The sequence below is a fragment of the Dasypus novemcinctus genome, chromosome 2, assembly GCF_030445035.2.
Source record: "Dasypus novemcinctus isolate mDasNov1 chromosome 2, mDasNov1.1.hap2, whole genome shotgun sequence".
NCBI lineage: Eukaryota > Metazoa > Chordata > Mammalia > Cingulata > Dasypodidae > Dasypus > Dasypus novemcinctus.
The window spans coordinates 84541884-84562516 of NC_080674.1; the positions used below are offsets into that span (position 1 = coordinate 84541884).

Consider the following 20633-nt stretch of genomic DNA (forward strand, 5'->3'; position numbering starts at 1 on the left):
TAGTCCTCTTGGATCCAATTCTGGATGTATATCTGTGAGCAAATGAGTAGAAAATTCATTCTAGATCTCATGAAATTGCCAGTACAGAAAATGTATCTTGTATTTGAATTCACAGATATATCACTTTAACAAGAAGTTATTCTTGATCTTAGGAAGATAAGATCCCTAGATGATACTCCTTATCCTATAAAGATCCATCCTGTAAAGTTACAGTAAGCCAGATAACTATAAACCTAAAGCTTCAATTTTGGGACAATGGTATCTACAGTAGGTTGTGGGCTTAGGTATCCTGCCCTATATGTCTGAGAAACATCCAGACTTCTTTGCTCAGTGTCTCATTAGCTATAATCTGTCTTTGCAGTGCACTAAGGCATTCATTTCTATTAGTTCATAGTGAAAATAAGGCCAGGTGACTGGTTCAGGCCCTCTAAAAGCCATGCACTTTATACAGTAACAAATTGTGAAAAGATAACAAGGGAAATTGGCAATGTGTAGACCGTTCTTTGGCCTGCCAATGAAAAACAAACTCTTGGGTTCTACTAAGTGATCTCTATACCACTGTGACAGTTTGAAACTTTTTGTGGATCCCAGAAAAGATCATGTCCTTAGAGCTAATCCATTTCTGTGCATGTAAACCTATTGCAGGTGGGAACTTTGATTAAATTACTTCTGTTAAGGGGCCTTTGATTAGAATGCATGACCCAGGGTGTCTTAATCCTCCTACTGGAGTCCTTTATAAATGAAGGACTAAAAGCAACAGAAATACAGAAAAAAAGTTGCAGAGACAGAGAAACCTGGGAGGCTGAGAGGTCTCAGAGGCTGAATCAGTGGAGCACAGAGGCATAGAAAGAAGCCCCCAAGAGACTGAAAGACACAAGACCCAGAGGAGAGGGGAGAGATGAGCCATCTGCCTGATCACCTACTGCTGAGCTCAAGGAGATAGTAAGCCTGGAGGAGAAGGCAGATACCCAGACTCTAGAGCTACCATTATGCCTTACCAGGTGGCATGAGTCCAGGATTGTCAGTAGCTGACCTTCAGTGAGACAGCATCTCTGATGCTGACTTGATTTGGATGTTCACAGCCTCAGAACGGTAAGCTTTTAACCTAATAAATTCCCAATCTATTTCTCCCAGTGGCTTCTGGCAAATTAAAACAACCATTCTTCCCACAGCCACAGCCTAATCTTATTGTGTAACCTCTAAAATACTAGCCCATGTCATACAGCTAGTGAGCTCACAATGGAAAGTCCTTGGATGACCAAGAAATCAGTCGATGGACATAGCTTCCATCAAAAGCCATTTTCACTGGATGTACCACTTCTCTGCCTTGGCCCAGGCTAGGCACTTCCCTTTGAACTTGTTCTGGGTTGGCAGAGCTCCTCATCCTCTGTGATTATGGTTCTAGAAGGCTTTTATAACTGAGCAGAGCAGAGTGAGCAACTTATATCAGAACCAAACCAAGATGTAGTTGGAATTCCCTGAAGGTATTAAACTGAACATGCTATCCCTTCCTATGGGAGATAAACTCAGGAGGGCAACATATATAAGTTCTTCTTCACTATACAGATATATAATACCCAAGGTCTGTACACAAATTCTAATGGCTAATAAAATATAGCGCTCCACCTCACAAGTGAAAAAACAAGAAAAACTAAGATGTGGTGATATGATTAATTCAGGTCAGAGGTTGAATAATGTAATAGCTTCCTGTTGCTGCTGACACAAAGTACTACAAACTTTATGGCTTAAAACAAAACATATTTGTTACCTTATCTATTTACTATCTTTGGGAGGCCAGAAGTCCAAAATGGGTTGGCAGGGCTGTGTTCCTTCTGGAGGCTCTAGGGAGAATCCATCTCCCTGCCTTTTCGAGCTGCTAGAGGCTGTGAACATTCCTTGGCTCATGACCCCTTCCTCCATCTTCAAAGCCATCGGTGCAGCATTATCAAATCTCTCTCTCACTTCTGCTTACATTACATCTCCCGATGATGGCCCTCCTCCCTCTCTCTTATAAGGACCCTTGTGATCACACTGGGCATACCTGATAATCCAGGATAATCTCCCCATCTCAAAATCCTTAACCACAAAGTCCTTTTTGCCATTTAAGATATCATATTCCTAAGTTTCATGATGTCTTTGGGGTGCCATTATTCTGTGTACTGCAAACAACCAAAAAGTCTAAAGCTCTTCAATGATTGAAGATCTAGCAACAACATATGTTAATTTCATCCTAAAGAACAATTAGCAATTGCTTACTAAATCTTATGATTGACAAACACGGCAAAGCAAATAATAGGCCTAAAATGCCCTTTAGTTTCCAGAGATATATTTTAAATGTAATTCACAAGTAGAGAAGACCTCCCATGATGTTTTATAAAAAAAAATTTAACAATAAAATGGTGTTGAAATATGCCCCAAAGGGCTCATATTCCCAACTTTAAAAAAAATGCTTTCACAAATCAAAAAAAACAAAACAGAAAACAACCCAGTAGGAAACACAGGCAAATATAAGCAATTCACATTAAATATACAAATAAAACAAACATACAAGTGGGCAGTACATATACAATGAGAAATCTTTTACCTCTGATATTGGTAAGATTAAAATAACTGATGATAGAAAATATCTTTTCTATAAAGCCTGCATGACCTAGCTCCTCATTTCCTCTCTGACCTACTTTCCTTCTTCTCCCCACTTCACTAAGGTACTCTAGCCAGAAAAATGCCTGTTCATATATTATAGTAGGATGACCTTGCAATATCTACCAAAATTCAGATATATGTAACATTTGGCCTAGGAATACCATTTATAAAAATTTAGCTTTCAAAATATTTATTCAAATGAGAAGGTTATAAGTACAAATATATAATTGGAAAAACATGGAAACAGTTAAATGTTTCTAAGCAGAGACTGGGTTAAATAAAATATTGTATAGTCATAAAATCAAATACTATGCAACACCTAATATGAGTATGCGTGAGCATGTTTCTAAAATACTTCTCTCAGGTACTGACATGGAAAGACTTCTGGGGTGTATCATTTTATATAATTAGTAACATGAATATTGATATTATATGCTAATATATTATAATTTTCAAAATAAATATGTCCCTTCTAAAACATTTGAAAATGCCTAGATGAGGAATGAAAATTATTTTCCATTTATCCATTTATTAACAAATAGAAATTCAGAAGAAACATTTCTTCAAATTGTCTTTTATTGTCTCTCCTTCAAAGCATCTTTTAGCCTGGGAGAGAGCCTTTTCCCTCTGGATTTTCTCCATCTGCCAACTTCATTGCACCATCCTAACAGCAACTGTCTTTGTCAAGACACTGGAAAATCTCATTCCTTATAGTCTATGTTTCACTATTCAGAGTCAACACTATTATAAAGATCACAAAAAATCCTCAGGATATTTCCATTATATCGGGTATTACATAAAGAAGACAGGCATTCCTAAAACTTTTCAAGCATATATTCTCTCCTTTTTCTTAAGAAAATATAAACTGCATGAAAGAAAAATTTCTAAAATAAAATATTTTAGATGTATAGGTTTAATCAGGCTATATCTGAAAGCCACAAACCACTACTGCAATCCTAAATGTGGCCAAACTAATCTAAAGCAAATTTTATTTATGAAGAAGCAAGAACACCTTTGCCACATCCCATCAGAAAACTGAGAGTGGCCTCAATAGAAGACACAGTTTTTCTAGTTTTTGCATGTTAATTATTCTCTCTCTCACTAAAATGGTTTTTGTTGTTGTTGTTTTTTATGGAAGAGAATTTATTTAGCTTTGTGAGCTTTTAGTTACACAATAATAACATGCCCTTGGCACAGGAAGACTTTATTAACGTTTCATGAATTGCTTTCATGAGGTAAATCTTTAGGTTGATTTTATGAGGCTTTCAGACATTAAGTTTGAGAAAGTTACTGATTAGCAGGATTTGTCAAAACTGTAAAATAAACCAAACAAGACATTTTAACACCCACCAAAACATAATTGCAATTTCTAGTCAAACACTTATTCATAGGCTGTATTCATTTGGACTCTTATTTTCCATTTTATACCTGACATTGTTTTCTAAATACAGGTTATAAATAATAATTTTATACTTTATTTCCCCAGTCTCAAGACCATAAAGTCACCTGTTTTACCCTGGCTATGTTTTTATCCTTTCACATATCCTTTAGAGGATATATCCTTATTAAGCCAATTATACTCCAGTAACCTTGTCAATGTAAAACATTAAAGAATTAAGAACAAATAATGGAGTCATTATTTCACGGATCCTAATCAACAGTAATTCTACCTGATAAATTATTTGCATCTCTAATTAGCACCTGAAAGAAAATGAAATTAGGGGAAACCTATGATATTTTACCATTCATTGTGTGCTTTTAATAGTTCAACAGTGGTCAAACTTTGTAAGAGTACATTAATAGGCTAACATTTAAAAGTGTATACTTTAATGTTGACCTATCCCCTTAAACAGCTTAGATAGTAGACTCCCGCCTAGCCGCTTCCCCCTTTCTCCTCCCCCCGCCCCTGGCCTCTCCACCTGCCCTCTGCCTAGCAACCACCTATTGGAAGGCAGTACCCGCCTGCACCAATCCCCGTCCCTATCCTAATCTCCGCCCCCATCCCTAGTAACTGCTTACGGCAGCCAACCACAGGTCCGCCCATGCTTCTGCCAATCCCCTACCGCCATGTCTCCCCCCACCCTCTGCGTCTGCTATATAACCCACTGTACTCCCTCAATAAACCGGACTTGCGCACAGACCTGGTCTCCGCGGCATCTTCCTTTCCCCCGCCGTGCGTCCTCCACACCTGAGAGCCCCCGAGGCCGTCTGCCCCGACCTCGAACCCCGCTAAGGTGCGGCCCTCCTGACCCCTCCAGCCGCCCCCATCAGGAGGGGAAACCCCCGCACTTTAATAGTTATAAAGCTTAAAAATACTTAGGTAAGCTTGTGGTGAAGTTGACCAAGACACATAAATTAGGAGATACAAGTGTCCCTCTAAATTTTATTTCATTTTTTTACAGAATATTTTATTAAAGTGGTTTATTTATCATTTGGAAGTCCCTTTATTATAAAGATAATTCTTTTGTCTGATGATAAACAGCAGCCTTGTCAGTGATTATTCTGGACCTCCACGTTGGATACATTCAATTTCTTTTTGAGACATAAGTTTCCTTTTGTATTTCTGAGGTAATGATTTTACTATTTCTGCAGTATCCAGAAGACCTGATGCATCAGCAAATCTGGTGATTTACTTCCCAAGAATGCTGTGAAATTGCAGAAGAGAGATGGTATTCCTGCTGATCTCAAAGCTTCTGATACATTGAGTTTAGGGTTGTCTCTTCTGTCAGGGAACCTTATTAATGAGTATGTGGCTTGGCTACCTGAACAACCCTGCTGGAAAATGTCATCTTGCTGCCCGTCATGTCATGACCCCTGACTAAGCAGCAGCTTCCAGGGCGCAAGTGAGCCCAGCAATAACCTTAAAATGGTTTCTAATAACTAGAGTTACTAGATAAAATTATTTTGAATAACCAAATTCTCTATTTTTGTGTTTAATTGAATACTTTCTGAGCAACTATTTCCTAGGTTGTTTTTACTTAATCTTTTTTTTAAAACTCTGCAGATCCATACATGCAATGTTTTAAACACTTTCCCTCTGGACAATATTCTTTCTAGTCAGGTGTGTTCAGTTTGTTATCAGTGTTCTAACAAAAACACCACTATATAAGATAAAGTAGAAGGATGTGAATTAAAGGCATTTCTGGTATGAGCATGGATGTATTGGTCAGCATTTTCCCTCTTCTTTTGGGAATCAAACAAAGGAAACAGAAAATACAACAGAGAACATACAAATTCCATTTCTGACAAAAATAGGAAACATTTAAACCACAAGTTCTAAAATAAGTGTAAGAGTTGCCAAAAACAGCCAAGACCAGGCAGAAGTCACACAGAGAAGATAAGGAGAAGAAGCAATGAAAGTCACGATAGGATCCAACAGCAGCAGATCTGAGAAAAATATACTTCCCTGAAGGTGGGACATTCACCTAGAGGTGCAGAAGCTGTATATCTCTTTGCAGCAGTAGATGTAGGACCTGGATGAACAGGGTTGGTAGTAGAAGCCTTCCTGGACCCAACTAATCTTTAAGAAGCAGAGAAGGAAGGACTATATAAAAATCTCACAATGAGCCATATTGAAGAGGAGAAATCTGTTTCTGGGAAAGCTGAATAGGAAAGAGCATTTGTGTTGTGAGGCCTGAAAGGCTACAGTGGTCGTACATCTCCTCCAGGATCTTCCTGTAAAAAAAGTTACCCAGAAAAATCAGAACTGTTCATTAATAAAAGGAACTGGCACAGGGGAGAATCAACAAGATGGTGGCGGAGTAAGGAGCTCCTAGAGTCAGCTCCTGCCACAGGGCAGTTAGTAAATACCCAGAGCTCTCTAGAGCTAGCTGAAGCACCTGTTTGGGGGCTCCAAGCACCAGAAGAGCATTCTCCCACATCCTTGAAGGAATGGAAGGAGGAGACTGCCCATCTGCAGAGAAGACTCGTAAATTGAGCGCTCCACACCATGGAGGCCGGAGCCCATTCTCCACCGGAGGCACAAGCCACCTCGAGAACTGTTTCGCAGCTGGAACTGAAAGCTCCACTTCCCAAAAATGGGGGAGGAAGAGACAGTTAGGCACCAACTTCAGCTACTGATGAGTAAATTCAGCAGGCTACAGTATGATCCTGAGAACAGCTAAAGTTTGAGCCTGTCCCAAGTAAGAAAGAGGTCGATAGCCGCCATCTTAACTCCGTGCCTGGCACGAGGGGAAGCAGGGCAGACTAAAAACCACAGTGCTGATAGGCACCAGCTTCTTTCCATCCAGATCAGATTGCACTCTAGCCTAGGCCCCTAAAATAAAGAGAAAAACTGCACCCAGAATACTCTAGTAATTCAGATGCGAAGACACCAACAAAAAATTACAATCCATATCAAGAAATAGGAAGCCATAGTCCAGTTAAAGGAACAAGATAAGCCTCCAGATAACATAAAGGAGTGGAGACAATAACTATAGATGCTCAAACAAATCTCCTTAATAAATTCAATGAGATGGCTAAAGAGATTAAGGATATTAAGAAGACACTGGATGAGCACAAAGAATTTGAAAGCATACATAGAAAAATAGCTGATTTTATGGGAATGAAAGGTACAATAAATGAAATTTAAAAAAACATAAGAATCATATCATTGCAGATTTGAGGAGGCAGAAAAAAAGGATTGGCAAGCTTGAAGAAAAGGCCTCTGAAAGTGAATATACCTAAGAACAGATGAAGAAAAGAATGGAAAAAATTGAACATGGTCTCAGGGAACTAAATGACAGCAAAAGGCCAACAAATGGCTGTCCCAGAAGGAGAAGGGAAGGGAAAAGGGGCAAAAGGAATATTTGAAGAAATAATGGTAGAAATTTTCCCAACCCTATTGAAGGACATACACATCCATGTCCGAGAAGCACAAATACTCTCATCTGAAAAAATCCCAATTGACCAACTCAGACAAATACTAATCAAAATGTCAAATGCCAAAGACAAAGAGAGAATTCTGAGACTAGTAAGAGAAAAGCAATGCATAACACATAATGGATACCCAATAAGATTAAATGCTGATTTCGCACCAGAAACTATAGAGGCAAGAAAATAGTGGTCTGATTGATTTAAGATACCACAAGAGAAAAACTTCCAGCCAAGAATCGTATATCCAGCAAGACTGTCTTCAAAAATGAGGGTGAGATTAGAATATTCACAAATAAACAAAAACTGAGAGAATTTCTAAGCAAGAGACCAGATTTTCAGGAAATACTCAAGGGAGTGCTAGAGCCTAAAAAGAAAAGACAGGAGAGAGAGACCTGGAAGAGAGTCTAGAGATGAAGATTATATCAATAAAAGTAACTAAAAGTTTCAAAAGGGTGCTGAAAATAAAATATGACAGATAAAACTCAAATAGGAATAAACTTAAGCAATAATGTAAAGGACTTGAATTCAGAAAAGTACAACTAAATGTTGAAAGAAATTTTTAAAAAGCCTAAATAACTGGAAGAGCATTCCATGCTAATGGATTGAAAGAATAAATATCATTAAGCTGTCATTTCTACTCACATTGATACACAGATTCAATGCAATCCTGATAAAAACTCCACCAACATTAGAAAAAAAAATTGCAAACACGATTATCAAATTTATTTGGAGGGGTAAGGGGATGTGAATAGCCAGAAACATTATAAAAAGGAAAAGCAAACACTCATCTCCAGACTTTAAATCATATTATCTAGCTATAGTGGTAAAAAACAGCATGGTACTGACATAAAGACAGACACAAAGACCCATGGAACCAAATTGATGTTTCAGAAACAGACCCTCACATGTATGGTCAGTGATTTTTGACTAGCCTGTCAAAGCCACACAGCTCAGGCAGAACAGTTCATTCAATAAATGGTGCTGAAAGAACTGGATATCCATAGCCAAAAGAAGGAAGGAGGACCCTTATCTCACACCTTATCCAAAAATTAACTCAAAATGGATTGAAAACCTAAAAACAAAAGCAAGAATCATAAAACCTCTAGAAGAAATTGTAGGAAAATATCTTCAAGACCTGGTGGTAGGTGGTCGATTCTTAAAGGAGATAAGAGGAAGACAGAGATGGACTACTGATGTTTAATGTATATAGAAGTTTTAATTAGTTTTATTGTGAAAGTGTGGAAATGTATAGAGTGGATGGTAACACATAGTGAATAACAGCTAGTTTATAAATGGGGATGTGGCTGAAAATGGTAGTCTAGGTAAGGAAATGCCAATAGACAGAATGTTAGAGAATAATCTAGGAACTGAATAGCACAGTAAGTGGATGAGAATTGTGGTTGACGGTACAGATGCAAGAATGTCCTTTGTGAGCTAGAGCAAATGTACATCACTACTGCAGAGTGGTGGGAATATGAAGAAGCGTGGGAAAAGTACAACTGGAGTGACCTATGGATTGTGGTTAGCAGTAATAATATAATATTCTTGCATCTATGAGAAAGATGTACTGTGTTGAATAATGAGGCAGTATGGAAAATGTGAGCCAAATGTACACTATGGACATGGTAACAATCAGGTGGTATTATCCTACCTGTATCAATTGTATGATGTGGTGATAAAGGGGTGTTGTTTGAGAATTCTACACACAAGCATGATTGTTTTATAAGTTTACAACTTCTATCATAAAATATATATTTAAAAAATAATAATAGGGTGGGTTGGGGGAAAAACATACCAAATGTAAAATAAGGACTATAATTAGTAGTAAGATTTTGACAACATTCTTTCATAATTTTTAACAAATGTCTCAAGACAATGCACAGTGTTGGTGGAGGGTTGACGTGTGGGACCCCCATATGATGTTATGCATGTTTGCTTTGTAAGTTCACAACTTTTACTATACACTTAATTGTTTATGTATGTTCATATATAACTGATATAAAGATAATAATAGTGTGGGTTGGGTGAAAAATACGTTGGTTAGTAGTAATATTTTGACAATGCTCTTCAATCATTAGTTAAAAAAGTTTAACAACAATGCAAGTTATTGGTGGTATCATGAGTTATGAGAGCCCTGTATGATGTTGTATATATTTGTTTTGTAAGTTCACAACTATTATTATACACTTATTGTTTATGTATGTTTATGTATGAGTGATATACTTCAATAAATTAATTTTTTTAAAAAAGGAAATGACATAGCCTTGGTACCAAGATTATATAAAAGAGGATATGGAAAATAGCAAGTAAGATCCCAAACATCAAGAACACCACCAGAAAAATGTTGCCACAAAACAAATGAGAATTGCAGCTAAACATTTCATTGTGAGTTTTGAAATGTAATAAACTATTGAATCTATGGAAGAAAATCATAAAGCAGAAGTGCAAAGAAGACAAAATTGGAAGAAGCACAAGGGAGAAGAGAGAATCAAAAATCTGGTAGGGAACTTAAAAGATGGTAATAAGAAAATGAACAAAATGAAACTAAAATAAAGAGTTCAAAAGGATGACAGAAAAAAGTTATACCTATAAAGAGGAGATTTAACAAGTCCTTTGAGGTTGCTTAGAAAGAAAACAACCTAATTGAACAGAACAAGTAGTTAAAGGCCTAATTGAAGAAAACTTCCCTAAAGTATAAAAGATGAGTTAAAACTACATACTGAAAGGGTACATTGTGTTCCAGGGAAACTTAACCCAGAACTGTCCATACTGAAGCACATCCAGTAAGTACATTTTTAAAATACTTTAAAGATTTTTAGATTTTTAAGGATAAAGAAATAATTGCAGACAAAATAATCAGGTAATTTATAAGGGGAAAAATATATTATGTTGTCCTCAGACTTCTTCATACCTTCATCCACTGCCAGATGAAGTAATATAACACCTACAAAATTCTCAAGGAAAGAAAAGTGAGCTAAGGATTTTATATAAAGCAAAGTTCTACTTTAAATACAGAAGATACATACAGCTTTGAACATTCAAGAACCTGGAAAATATTGTGCCCCAAAGTCCTTTTTGAAAAGATTGCCAAAAAACTATAGCAAAAGAATTGGTAGTGGTCACTGTATATATTTAAATCTAACACAAAACCCAAACAAATATGGAACTGAACATGACCAAATAGTATATTAACTTTGTAAGTTCTGACAATGTAGAAATGATACAGCTAAGAAAAATTGAAAGAGGAAAGAAAGAAGGATGTAACTAAAATAAATTTCCCCTTCATCTTTTGAGAAACAGCTGAAAGATAAAGGAGAGAATTTAAAACAAAAAAATGCAAGCAATTAACAGTCTAACTTGATTTCACAGTAAAAATTAAACATTAAGAAAGATAATATTATTACTCAAATGAGATGGTCGAGGAAAGGAAGGGGAGAGAGTAGAAAGAGGAATACCTATAGAAGTAATCCCCAGAGCAAAAATATGAAACTTCCTAAATATCAGAATTCCTACACAACTAAAACAAAGCAAAAATAAGAGAGAACAAATCATGAAAGAATTTTTTTTTAAATATAAAAACACAGTACAGACTTCTAGAATGGTGGAACAAGAACCTCCAAATATCTACTCCTCCTTAGAAACAATAAGAACACTGGGGAAAAAAATGGCCAAAATCAACTTTCTCAAAACTCTGGAAATTAATGAAAGACTTGTTGAAGTGTGGTTATTCTGGGAGAATAGTCATATCTTGGTGACAACAGCAGGTTTTGTCACATTTTAACTTCCCTCTTTACAACCTCTTCTCCTCATCTCCATAGTTGCCTTGAAAGCCAATTACCTTGCAACCATGTTAGCAGACTAACAGTCATTAGAGGGGGCAAAAAGGGTTTGAAACTCCCAAAAAATCCTCCCCACCGAGAACTATCATTCTATGACCTATCTGTCAGCTCACAATTTGACCTGTCCTACAGCTCAGAGGGCTTGTCTCTGGTTAACCTGACTCAGAGCTCACACTGTGGGAACAGCCTGCCCATAGTGTATTTGTTGAAAGCAATTAGCAGCAATTATTTAACATCACTGCTACCTGAGGCAGCATTTCCATTTGGGGCTAAAAAGAAGCTAACCAAAAGGGAAGCAAATGTGGTTCAAGTGATAAAACCTCCGCCTACCATATGGGAGGACCTAGGTTTGATCCCTGGCCGCCCCCTGGTGAAAAAGAAGAAAAGAAAGCATGCCTGCATGGCAAGCCAGTGCCCGCGTGGCAAGCAAAGTGTCCACATGGTGAGCCAAGCGCCCATGCCAGTGCCCGTGCAGCAAGCCAGTGCCTTTGTGGTGAGCCAAGTGCCCACACAAGTGAGTCACACAGCAAGATGATGTTGCAACAAAAGAGAGATGAAGGAGAGAGTCAAGGTGAATTGCAGGAGAGACCAGGAACTGAGGTTGCACAATTGACAGAGAAACTCTCTTCACATCAGAGGTCCCCAGGATCGAATCCTGGTGAATCTTAGAGGAGAAAGATGAGAAGACAAAAAGAGAAATAGATACAGAATGGACACAGACAACAAAAGCAGCAGGGTAAGGAAGGGGAAAGAAAAGAAAAAAAAAGAATAAATGATTCAATAAATAAATATTTTTAAAAAAAGAAGCTAACCAAAAAAACTTCAAAGGAAAAGCTCGGCAATGAGATATTCATAGAAGACCTTGAAAAGTCTTAACACATTTCTGGGACTCCAGTACGTCACATGCATGTGCAAAACTGTGCATATGCCTAAGATGGAGAAGATCCGAATATCTTACCTCTGGCTGACCTTGACACTCTGCAAGGCTCTATGAAATCAGATGTGAAGGCTAAGGCAGAGTTGTAAACAGCCTGATAGAGCATTGAAAGCATACCCCAACACAGAGAGAACACTTTGGCAAAGTCTTGGAGACTTACATGTCAAACCTTTAAGGGAAATCTTTGTCCAATCATTAGCTGTCCACTGAGCTAAAAGAGTAGAGAATTCAGTGGCAACTCATGACAAAGAATGCAGACTTCATGGAGTTAGTCCTGTATAACCACTGAACAAACAAACAGTGACAATAACAACACCAATCACTGAAGAACACTGGAGGTTGGAAATGAAAACATTAATTCTTAATGAAAACATTAAGAACTACAACATTATAAAGTACCATCATCAGGACATATTACATATTGTATTAATTTGACAAAGGGGTACTGATGCAAAGTACCAGATATCTCTTGGCTTTTATAAGAGGATTTATTTGGGGTAAAAGCTTGCAGTTATAAGGCCCTAAAGAGTCCAATCAAATTGCTTTCTCACTAAAATCAGTTGCCATATGTTGAGTTCTGTGAGGGTTCAGCCTTCCCTTCTGGGTTTTCTCTCAGCTTCAGGCTGGCATAGGGCTTGTCTCTCAGGGTTTCCTCTTTCTCCTGGCATAGGGCCCATGTCTTTCTGGGCCTTCTGTATCAGTCTCCACTCTCTTCCCGAGGTCAGCTGCAAACTATCAGGGGAATGGATCCTGTCTCCCCCAGGGACCCAAGATCAAAAATGACAGAGCTCTTTCTCTTTCCATGTGTCTTCTTGAGTGAGTGCCCATTTATACTGGCCCACCAAAGGGGCAGGGACTTAGCCTGAGTCATGCCTTACTGATATGTTTGAATCAAAGTCCTCATCTTAACAGGTAGTTTAAACAAAGACATCTCAGCTGCATCTAATGCAATCAAAGGGTAGCACACCCAAAGAATGGATTAGTTTACAAACATAATCTTCCTTTTGGGGATTCATAAAAGAATCTGTCATACATACTGTATATATATAAAAGGGAAGACTTGTAAAAAATCAGGAGTTGGTCCCAGTTTCACTCAAAAAAGAGACTGGGGTTCCACCAGTCTCCACTCCAAGCACTAAGGCTATGTACTCTTGGGCTCTCATCAGGCACCATCAACACATAAACTTCCACTTCATACGGGAGCCCACAGACCACCTGCTTGTCACAGTTGGACTTGCAGCAATGCCTATGAAAATTGTAATTCCTATTATTTGCCTCCCCTCCCTTCTTTGCCAACTTGTTCTAGAAAAAACGGTTGTGCCCTTCAAAACGCAGTTTTTTTCTGAAGAAAAATGGGGGTGAAATGCTTGAGGAGTGTCTTAGTTTGCCAAAGGGTTGCTGATGCAAAGTACCAGAAGTGGGTTGACTTTTATCTTGGGAATTTTATTTAGGATAAAAGCTTAAAGTTTTGAGACCATGAAATATCCAAATCAAGACATCAGCAGACACACTTCTCACCAAAGTGATCCTGAGGTCTTGCCCCGTGGCAAAGCTTTGGGCCCAGCCCCTCAGGAAGCCTCCTTCCATGCCTCTGTGCTCTGCTGATTCGACTCTGGGACACCTCTCCGCCTCTTGGGGCTTCTCTATTTCCGACAGTCCTCTCTCTCACATGGAAGGGTTAATATGGCAGCTTCTTTTCTCTGTGTCTCTCTCAGGTCTCCATTTATATAAAGCTCTGGAAAGAGGGCAGAAACCCAATATGAGTCACACCTCACTGAGGTAGTCCAATCAAAAGGGTCTCACACCCACAGGAACCGATTAGTTCAAAAAACAATCTTTTCTGGGGATTTACCAAATTCAAACTGTCACAAGAGGTGTTTCCTCCATGAGAATAATGGAAAATATTCCAGGTCGCCTTTAAAAGATATAATTAAGCTAACATTTAAGACATAACTAGGTTAAAACTGGACAGAATCAACTAGTTTTTTGTTGTAGTTCTTGTTTTTTACTGCATTCTGCATGTGTTTGTAACTGATTGTTAAAAAAAAAATTGTTCAGGTTAAATGTTCCAGGATCTTGAACTGTCATTGCTTTTAATGCTTTGTCATGTAGAGCACTTTTAAGCAATGAGAGCTATTAAAAATACTGGCCCAAAACCATATTTTTTTCATAAACCTATGGTGAAAAACAGAGCCAGTGCAGTAAAAATGTAATAACTATACAGATGTTACCATGCAAGTCTGGTTTATTGAGGGAAAACTTCAACAAAACTATCATGTCTAGACCCAGAAACTAGGTTTCTTAGTACTATTGTGCTACAACTCACAGAAGTGAGTTTTATCCCTGCATGTGCTTAAATTTGCTATATCTACTTAGTTTAAAAATAGTAGGTCAAGAATAGGTTTTCTCCCCTTGGATTTTATTTCCAAATTATGGTATTTAGTTCAGTTTTAGCCCTAGTCTGTAATACACTAGCAATAACTTGTGCTATAGAAAGTAGCTGCTAAGTATCTGGACAGTTGTATTGGGTGTGTCCTCAATATAGAGACTTAGCACCAAGCATCTTGAGTCATTATGAATCATACATAAAAGGAAACATGTTTGTTCTATTTTAATTTTTGTCAACTTTCTGTCTTAAAAATCTTATGATGAACTGCAAGTTTTCCTCTTTTCCCCATTGTAGAACGAGAGATGTTGTATGACATGAGATATTTTCAGATGCTTAACCATATGAACACACATATTCACCCCCTCATCACAACTGCCATCTTAAATGTGTGGCATACTACCTCTGCACTTTGTTCTTGGAAGTGGTCCTTGCAAATTAACGAAATACCCTTGGTTCATAATCTCATGAAGATAAGATGTCTTAGGAAGAGATAAAAACTACATCTCATTTATCCTCTAGACTCTACTGATCTTCTCATGATATGTATAATCTCAACCTCATGGTTTCATGTCATGTGTCTTCCAAAGAAATACTGTGATGGACACAACTACTCCCAGATGTTCTCTGCTTCCTGGATCAGTCTACAGCTGACTTCATCACCCCTTTTACATTCTAGATATTGGAGCAATATTTCTCTAGCATGCTCTGACTGGTCAATGTATAAGCAGCTGGAGGTTACTTCACGTGTCATCTTTCTGTCTGACAAAAATTAAAATACGGTCTCAAACTACAAACAAACAAGGTTGAAATGATCAGAATTAGAGATTATAGACCACTTTCACAGAGCATAGTCTCTAACAGAAGGAATGCTCAAGCAAGACAGCAATGGTCCGCCAAGTCACCAGAGCACCTCATATGATGAATACTTTATAGTCTTACTGTCCTATCCAGTGTCCCTTAAGCTAGCATTAGTATATCTCCTCTCATTAAAGTTTTCACTGCTGAGATTACTAACTTTTTTCAATCCATTTGTCCTAGAGGCAAGGAACTGGGCAAATCACAAGAAATGGATGCATTCACTTAGCAACCAAGCAGGAGTTAGGAGAATGATATTCCTCAAAGAATAATCTGTGGATACCAAAAAAGATAAACCCAGTATTTATCAGAGTATATTAGAAGATACACAGTGGTGCAGACCAGATAGGGAAACAGAAAAGAGCAGATTCAAGACTTCTTAATTAACCACTTGGGCTGCATTTTGAAATGGAAGAAGGAAAAAATCTCCCCCAAAACAACTTTGTCATTTTTTATTATGCACCAGACATCAGCCTTGATGCCCTCCTTAGTACTCTGAATGAGAAAAGAATTACGTAAGACTATGGCTGCAAATAAAACTATATCAACCAATGGCTTAATTGTTGATTTGTGCAATTAGCCAGCACTAAGAGCTCTCACTAGTAATTGTTTGACTTTTGGCTTTTCAAAAGTTGTTCTACCAGATGAGTACTATGGTAATAATTTAGCAATGGAATTGTGGCTGAACTCTAAATAATATAACGTAGATATTAAAGCTTCTATTTAGCTGTTACACTGAACAATTTGGAACAATGGAGGGGGCAGGGTATACTTGCAAGTGCTCTAATTTTAATTTTGGATTTGCCAATTTGTTGGCCTTTCACTGCTTCCTTCAAGAAAGTGTGGGATCTTAAAGACTTGCCTAAGCCTATATTCACGTAGAAAATTACAAGTTTCACTTCCAAGAGAGGAAATGTCTAACGTCATCCTTCTCTGAGGGTGGTACAGGTTTCATGTTCACAGGTCTCAAAATCTCAGCTACAAAGTGATTCTCTATGATAGCTCAGTTAAAAGAGCCAATTACTTTGGAAATGATCTCTCCCTTTGCAAGTGCTTGCATAGCTCATTATTTTTTGAACAAAAAAGTGTGTTTTTGTGTGGAGAAGTGCTATTAAAAAGATGTGGTTTATAGTCTTAATGTGTCATTGGAGACCAGGGCAGAAGGTTGATTGTCATAAAGCATAATTCTGACAGTTAATTTGCTCTTATCTTCATCTACTAAGGCAAATATTCGTTATATATCTTCATTAGATGATGAAGAGGATTATTATGGAAATTGAAATGAGGAGTCACAAAGAAACAAATTAGAAATTAGAGAGTCACAAGAAGCAAGTCAGTGAAAACTGGCAAACACTTACATATTGAAGAAAGAAGAGGCATGCTCTGTTTTATGTTTGTCCCAAATTGACAGTGCATTTTATTTTTTGTTTCTATCTTCTTCAACACATAAAAATAATGGTTATTGTAATACATTCAAACAAAACTATACAAATAAAAATTGACCTTGGTAACCAGCCCCCAAGAGATAAGCTCTATTAACAGAATTTTATGTTATTTTTTCAAATTTATTTTATGGCCATACAATAACTATTGTTATAAAAATAGATTTATGTAACGCAATGTTTTTTCACTAAACAAATTATGGATATATTTCTATGACATTTTATGAGAAATATAGTAATCATACACATGCTATTAAATGCATTAAAAATTCTGGAACTAAACGTAAGGAACTATGAACTGTGCTTTGCTCTATGCAGTGGAAATAAAGATGAAGATAGTGGTTCAGAGGACTTTTAACTCTCCATTATATATTCTTCTAAATGACTTAAATTTTATCCATAATATGAATTATTTTGATTATAGATTGCTAGGCAAAGCAAGTGGGAAAAAGAGACAGAGACTAAATTAAAAGGGATAGAGTAGAGAAACACATCAAAACTCAAGTTGCCTAGTTGTTACTTTATACTAAAAATAATTAAAAGAACATGTATTTACTCTACTAAATCTTTGGCTATTTGTGGAGAAAGCTATAAGCATCAGGCTATCTTTTCAAATTCCCAAGACAAGTCATTAGCTTCTAGTACAAACCAACTCAGTACCCTCTCAGCAGCCTGAACTTGGTAATGGTATTCATGTATATTCTATTACTGTGAAGTATAATTCTAATTCAAAACTTTTTTGTGATTAACCTGACTAATGACTCTAAAGAGCACATGAGTCAGTAAATTCCCAGAGAGGTTTGATTTCAATGGCTTAGTTTTTGGTTATTTTTCATTCTGAGGTAATGCCTGGACCTAGTAGAGGGAAATCTTTATTTACTTTGATCTAAGAGCTCATTTAAAGCCGGGGTCTTAACCTTCTTTGTTCCATGGACCCCTTTGCCAGTCAGGTGAAAACTACAGACCCCTAACTAAGTCCACACTATACTGTATATCATTTAATAAATATATCACACCCACATCAACACACCCTCACAAGAATAATGTTTTTTTTAATATTTCAATTCAAGCTCACTGACCCTTTGTTAAGAACCCTTGATTCAAAGTCAGGTCCAGCTGGAGAACTACATGTTAGGATAAATATCCTAAAAGGTGGGATTGCTTGGCATTGTATTTCTTTCCAGTTACATTACAGAATCCACTCTGAGGACCAGAAGAAATTTCTGGTCTCAAGAGCAGTTGAGAGCAACTAATTACTTTGTTTTTAAACTATGGACAATGTGGATTTTGTAACAAAGCCTGTTTCTGGGCTTTATATTATTTACAATGTGTAAGCTAGATGTCCCCAAAGCCCACCAGCCTATGGGCATAAATGTGTCACATTAACATTAATTCCTAAAAACTATTGGCTGATGGGCCTCTGGTTCCTGCAGAGACTTCTTTCTCCAAACATTTCTGCATGTCTCTTATTTGCATCACATGTGCTTACATTCTTTGATTGTAAGTAGTGGAAACCAACTTATGCTAGCTTAAGCAAAGAAAAAGGAATTTATTGTAAGGATTAGGAGATGCTTTATAGACTCTAAAGGCAGGGATGCAACCTTGCCTCAAATTGCCTCAAAGAAGACTGGAACCAGAGATTCAAGTGTCTTCACGACTGTCCTTCCTTCTTTTATCTTTACTCCTTTCTGCACAATTTTTCCTCTCTTTTTGTTAATCAACTTCTTCTGCTGGTCCAACTTATGAAACAGAAAATGAAGGTAACAGAGCACTCCCAAGTTTACATAGCACATACCTAGACAGGGCCTGTGGTATGACATACAAAGGAATAATTCGTAGCTATGAAAAGGAATGATATTCTTATACATGCAGCAACAGAGATGAATCTTAAAGACATTGTATTGAATGAAATAAGCCAGGCACAAAAGGATAAATATTGTATTATCTCACTGATATGAAACAATTAGAATGAGCAAATTCATACAGTTAGAAACTTCAATATAGGTTGCCAGGCCTGTACTCTTACATGCACTTTTAACATTCAGATGATAATTCAAAAAGATATTTTTAATGTATATAGTATATAGCTTTTCTTATATTTCACATTTTTCCTTAGAATAGTTTTGTTTTTGTTTTTTTTAAAGATTTATTTTTTATTTATTTAATTCCCCTCCCCTCCCCCGGTTGTCTGTTTTCTGTGTCTTTTTGCTGCGTCTTGTTTCTTTGTCCGCTTCTGTTGTTGTCAGCGGCTCGGGAAGTGTGGGCGGCGCCATTCCTCGGCAGGCTGCTCCCTCCTTCGCGCTGGGCGGCTCTCCCTATGGGTGCACTCCTTGCGCGTGGGGCTCCCCTACGCGGGGGACACCCCTGTGTGGCACGGCACTCCTTGCGCGCATCAGCACTGCGCATGGGCCAGCTCCACACGGGTCAAGGAGGCCCGGGGCTTGGACCGCGGACCTCCCATGTGGTAGACGGATGCCCTAACCACTGGGCCAAAGTCGGTTTCCCAGAATAGTTATTTTTAAGTGGGAATACTAGCGAACAGTACATTAAAAGGTGAAACTTTAGCTTAATGTAAATGTTCTTACTGATAACAAGTGACAAATAACAAAATGGGTAAATAAACTACTAAATCAATTCTTAAAATTCTACTATTTTCCTAAACTTTCAGGGAAAATCGTTTAGTTACATCTCTAGCATTCACACTGTAGCCATTGTAAGTAAAAAGAAAAATAGAAACTTGGCAAAGATAATCTTGTGGGCAGAATTGGAAACAGACTTTAGAAACCCAAAATCTTTGCCACATCATCACTTGATAATTTTCTGGAAAGCAATAAGAAGTAGTGGTAAAGAGGCTGCCTAGGAATATTTCCCAACAATAACATTTGCTATCTGTTATGCAAGTTATTTAACGTTTCTGTGTCTCAATTTCCACATCCATAAGATGGGTATAAGAAGAAGAAAAGGTTGCTTTAAGTGTTAAATGAGTTAATACACAAAGCTGTTAGAACAATAGCTTGTCCATATTAGGTGCAAGAAAATTTCCTATTATCACCTGAACCACTGAAATAGAAGAATAATCATAACCCTTTTAAGTGACAAAATTTGCACATTTTTCACTGCAACCATAACTTCTTAGTTGGCATTAAGTTCTTAACGATCTTTGAACACATGGATTTTCTTATTTGCCTTTTGCATCTTATTAAAAGCAGAAATTTCTTCAGGTTTGCATGTCTGAAAAAAAAAGTCTAAAATGTATAACAGATTTTCTTATCAAAGAAACTTAAATCTCCCAGCACTGGGAGATTACGTTTGTAAATGAAACTGCTATGACCACCATCATTTCTAAAAATAATTGCTCTTTGTCAAGTGGCAGCAATGGAAAACTTTCTTTCTCTTTGTACATACATATGTTTTACCTCAAAATGCATAACATTTTACTGTGAATTGAATAAAGCCTTTAAGTACTCAGACCTTGAATGTAAAAACATGTCTGTGTGTTTCTCCAATCTTGATGATTGACCTGTAGATCTTAACTGTGCTCTAAACATCTTTATCTATATTTGATAGCATCAATATGCTATTTTGATAGAACCAACAAAAGGAAATCCTTGAGATTAACCAATATAGACATTCTATTTAAGGCTTATTTTCAT

At 37.3% G+C, this 20633-nt stretch overlaps 1 long non-coding RNA gene across 1 annotated transcript in view; it reads right to left on the reverse strand.

Moving 5' to 3' along the window:
* Positions 1–5024: 5024 nt before the first annotated feature.
* Positions 5025–20633, reverse strand: part of LOC131273257 (uncharacterized) — a 28985-nt gene continuing 13376 nt past the window's right edge. Inside the window, exon 2 of the long non-coding RNA XR_009180418.1 lies at positions 5025–14029. This is a non-coding gene — a long non-coding RNA (uncharacterized lncRNA). The remainder of the gene's footprint in view (positions 14030–20633) is intronic.